This window comes from Microtus ochrogaster, linkage group LG9, assembly GCF_000317375.1.
Source record: "Microtus ochrogaster isolate Prairie Vole_2 linkage group LG9, MicOch1.0, whole genome shotgun sequence".
Lineage (NCBI taxonomy): Eukaryota > Metazoa > Chordata > Mammalia > Rodentia > Cricetidae > Microtus > Microtus ochrogaster.
The window spans coordinates 22,434,202-22,439,880 of NC_022034.1; positions in this window are offsets into that span (position 1 = coordinate 22,434,202).

The window sequence follows — 5,679 nt, forward strand, 5'->3', positions numbered from 1 at the left end:
GGCCAGGCAGACAGATAGACAAGCAGACGAACAGACAGAGTGATAGATAACAATAATATAGAAATTGTATTGATTAGACATTTCTGAATAGTGGTAGTCATTGTTTTATTTTGATCATATTTAATATATAAAAACAGTAACAGAATGGCATATTAAAAACTAGGATTACATTAAGTTCTGTATTCATATTTTGACCACAAATAACCTTTAGATATTTCTATCATATAGTCTTTTAAATGTAACTATGCTATTTAAATTCTGGGTAGAGATAGCAGGATATTTTGACAGGGATATAAATGAATGATACACCCTCAGGGTCTTAACTAAATACATTTCTACAATTAAAATTTCCCTTGAACCCAGGTATTTAAACATCAATTAATTATTCGATATCTATGCAATTCATACCTATACATATCTATGCACATACACACATATATACACATATCAGCTGTGGCATGTAACATGGTTAGATACTATATACTAAAACTTACTATAGTAAATAATTCAATTTTGATACATATATTTTGTATCATCATGAGTTTCATGTAAAGAAAAGAATATATTACTTTTTTAGTGGTTTTTACTCAATCAGAAGTTGCTACACTGTATTTCTATTTTATCTTAAAGTACAAAATTTATACTTGCTTCACAGCCTTGTGAACTACAGTGCTTACTTGTTCAGTGTATATGTATGTGTGTGTATGTGTGTGTGTATGTATATATATAAATTATATATAATAAAACAGGAATCAAACAACTGCATTATTTCTTCATTAAAGTTTCATATCTAATTTATCTTTTATCATAATTAAGGAAAAATATGACTATAACTATTTGTCTTCAACACCATCAAAGACCCCAAGCAGCTTCCAAAACTCTAGAACTGACAGATACAGGTTAAATGCTTTGATTGGATGTTTTTTGTTATTGTTTTGAGTTTTTTGTTTGTTTGTTTTTACCTTACTTGTCTTTTGCTTATATATTATGGTTTTTAATTTTGTATCCTGTGTGTGTCTATTTGTATACCTTTCTCATGATTTTTCTTTTCTTTGTTTTTGTTTTGATTTACTTTTCTGTGTGTATTTTCTCTTTGTTTTTCTAAAAAGAGAAGGCATAGAGCTGGTTGTATGTTAAGTTGGGGATGACCTGGAAGGAGATGAGAGAGAAAAAACTGTGATCAGAATATATTACATGAAAAAATGTTTTCAATGACAAAAAAGTATATAGAGATTTTATATATATAGATAGATAGATATATTAGATAGATTGATACTGAAATAAACAAATCTTACCTTCTCACCATTTTATGTGTCTAGTAGGAGTCAATGTTAAAATTTCAAAGGAAGATGAACTGTACTTTTCTAAATATATTACATGAAAAAGATTTAAATGTGATACAAAAATAAATACATTTTGCTATGTCATATTATCCTTAATTTCAGCTTTGTAAAGGGGAGATATGATGAGGTATATCATTATTTGATACTCTGCAATATAAAGTGACTGAGTTGCTGCTGGATCTAACAAAGACATGCAATTACTAATAAATGATTTCCTTATATACTTATGAAACTATGGAGTTTCGAGAACTGGGCTAAATAAATATATTCATTTAATTTTATCAAATAAAATATGTCTCCCACTAATTGTCTTTTAAATTATTCTGACAAAAAAAATTATTCTGACAAAATACATAGCAGAAGGGAAGAAAGGTTCATTTTGATTCAAATATTTTAGTTTATCCGTTGTGGACACAACATGGTTAAGTGCTTTCATGTCAGGGGAGGCTTGAGGTTACAGTTTACACATTTACACTGTGATCAACCACAATACACTTTCAGTGATAGAACAAGTGGTAGCTATAACTCAGAAAGGCTCCCCAAAAAAACAAAGTCACATGGCCCCTCCCACAGTCAACAAGATAGGCAAAAGGTCAAACACAGTGGAAGAAGGCAAGGTCCAGAGTGGTATTGTTCCCTTGCCAAAAGGAAGATAACAACCATGGCCCACACTGAGGCAGTTGTTCACGGGTCTAAAATGGTAAACTAGACCAAAGTACATGCTCCTCCCCAGGACCTGGGAAAGAAAACAGAATCCACACATAGGATCAGGAAAAAAAAGACCCCTGAGAACCCCAAAAGGCCTGGGTTACCGCCCTGTGACCTCATCTATGGCTCCCAGCAAGAAGGCCAAGGCTGGTAACTAGGGTCAGATTTGAGGAAATGGCAAATCTGAACTCTTATTCCTGGTCACAGTGTTTAAGCCTAACTTATTTATCAAGAAAGACTTTTTTCTATTCACAAAAACACACATTCCCAGTAGTCACCAGCTAAGCCCCCACTCTTAAAACCTGCAGAGTCTGCAAAATGGCAGACTAAGCATTCAAACCAAGATCCTGTGGGGAAAATTTCAGATTCAAATCATAACTCTCGAAATAATTTTCTTATTGCATGTTATAGTTTTATGTTGTTCATTAGAGATAGAACATAACTTGTCTTTAAATTTTGAAGCATTGATAAAATACCTATAAGCCAAATACATTTAGTCTGAAGTGCAATTTAGGACCTGTAAAAACATGACAACAGGAAAGCAATGAATTGATTGAACACTCTCCTTAAAATACTATCAAAAGTTTAATCAATGCTGTTGGTTACCCTCCACAACTTAATAGTAACAGCTTAGGCCTGAAGACACCAAATACTTATGGCATAGAACATGGAGAAATCTAGTAGGTATTCAAGGAGAAGGTTCAACCTATTGATTGGCATTCATCGTACTAGAAGGTGCTGTTGACTGAGGTTTCTCTCCTGCCCAGTTCCCATAGTCGTTAAGTCCCAAAGAAATGCACAGAGGTCTACATTAATTATAAAACTGATTGACCTAGTAGTTCAGACTTCTTATTAACTCTTATAACTTATACTAGCCCATTATTCTTGTCTATGTTAGTCACGTGGCTCAGGACCTTTTCTGGCAAGGCAGTCACATCTTGCTTCCTCTACATCTGGGTCATGACTGCAGACTGAATTTTCCTCTTCCCAGAATTTTCCTGTTCTCATTGCCCCGCCTCTACTTCATGCCTGGTCACCCCACTTATACTTCCTGTCTGGCTACTTGCCAATCAGCATTTTATTAAAAATAATACAAATGACAAGATAAAAGACCATTGTCCCACAGCAAGGTGCTATAGATATTAACCGAAAAAAAAAAGGTGATTATCATTCTCAGTCAGCAACAAACTGTAAACTACAATAACAATCTACCTGCAACATATGCCCACTAGTACAATAGTGGCATGACTATTATAGATTCTAACAATCATTTTAAGGCATACTGGATGAGATGAAACTCAGGCCTAGCATTGCTAATTACCTCAAGAACCAAATATGTCGTCGGCATATTACTATTATTATTATTATTACTATCATCGTCATTAACGCTAAATGACTATGGCAATAAAATGACTACTAATGAAATATTTTGATATCCATAGATCAGTGACTCATTCATCTGTCACAAGAGGAGCCTATTTTTGTAGAATGTGGTTGTTGGCATAGGCTGTTCACTCGTTCCCAGTTGCTCAGACCTGAAATAATCACACAAAACTGTATTATTTAAAACACCGCTTAGCCAATCACTTAAGCATATTGCTAGCTAGATATTATATCTCAAATAACACATTTGTATTATTTCACATTTTTCCATGAGGCTTGTGGCCTACCAGCAAGATTCCAGCTGATGGCTCATGTCTTTCTCCTCTGGCGGCTACATGGTATCTCACTGATTCCACCTTCTTTCTCCTAGCATTCAGTTTAGGTTTTCTGCCTAGCTTTACTCTGTCCTATCATAGTCCAAAGCAGCTTCTTTATTCATTAGCCAACAAAAGCAACACATATACAGAAGGACTTCCCACATCTGGTAGTAATAAACAAGACACACACAACTAAACAATATATAAAGAGTGAGACTTTTGAGTGCTTAGTCCTGAATATACATTTTTAATCACATGACTCCCCTTAAAGTTCAATAATCTATGTAGAATGGGGAGAAAAACACTTGTTAAAGTCATAGATGGTGAATAATGTCAATGAGACAGTCTTTTCCAGACACAACAGAACAGATGTACATATTAACTCATAGAGACTAACACCATCACAAGACCTGAAGAAGTGCACAAAAGGAGAGGAAGTGGACATGAATTTTCACCTCTAGCCAAGAATGTACTTGCAAATGATAGCTCCTGGGAGAAAGAAAATCAGCTTTCTTCAGTGCAGTCACATATCAAACACCACAAGGATAGGTCTCACACTCAGGTTTAGTTGGCAAACACAAATTAGACTACATGTTTTATACTGGCTTTTTTATTTGTTTTGGTTTGTTTTAAAACGAAAAATAAAAAATCCTTTGGGTGACTAGGAAGGATCTGTGATAGGGGGATGGAAAATATGATCAAAGAATATAGTATACAATTCTACAAGAATAACTAAAAATAAATGTTTAGAAACATCTTGGTTTGTGAGATTGAGAGATGGCATATAACTAAAAGCACTTGGGGTTTGATTCCTAGTACCCATACTAGATGAACATTTGTAACTCTAGATCAGCAGTAAAAAGCACCTTCTCTTGATCTCCACTGGCACCTTTGCAGGAGGTATAGATATACAGACACATACACATAATTTATATTCTTAAAAATTCACCTTTTTTATGGGGACTTCCCCACGTTGTTAAAACCTTTCTTGAGTTTCTATTAGCATGCTAAATGCAGCATACTCAGATAAAGGGAGCACTGGGTTCAACTTAATATTCTGGTCTCATCCCCTAAAATAGTTTGTAATAATAACAGATAACCTTTTCCTTTTTCTTTCCTGCTACATTTACATCATTTATATCTTTATAAATATTATACTATCATACTATGTTTCTTCATGGTAATATCATGGCAAGTTTTAAAAATCTTTTAAAAATGTTGAGAAGTTTAGAAATAATTATAGCCATCTTATATTTGAAAATCACACATATAATGTTTTGAATGTATTGAAATTCCTAGAACTATAGAAACATATGACATTAACTTCACCCCACTTTGGTGAGAACAAGAAATACTTATGCCCAAGGTCTCTATGATTACACCCTTGTTTGGCCAAGATGCTGATGTTCTCTGAGGGACTCCAACTGAGAACTGCATGTTATCATTGCTCCCAAATTCTTATCACTGATAGCAGAAAGCTTTTTAGCTCTTTAAGTACTCTGAATTATGGCAGACTGTTATATATAATTATTCCAGAGTAGTCAACTCAATGTTTTGTTCTGTTTGTCTGAAATGCTCTGAATGGTACACGCATGCTATGCTATATTTAGACATGGTAGAAAGAATTAATGGAGGTGGAAGAGACAGGGGATAAAGTAAATCCTCAGGCATGTGATGTTTTTCTGTATGATACTAGAGACTGAAACCAAATCTTTCCCATGCTATAGAAATATATTGAAATTGAGCTCCATTCTTAGACATTAGATGAAAGTTTCCAACTAGTCTCATTTGGAAAATACTATGTTTATCCTGTGATAAACAATCAGCATGTCCCAGCTCCTTCTTTGCTCTTTCATATACTACTGTGTGTCAAATACACTGTTAGAGTGTATATAATGTATATATGATATATATAATGTATATATGTG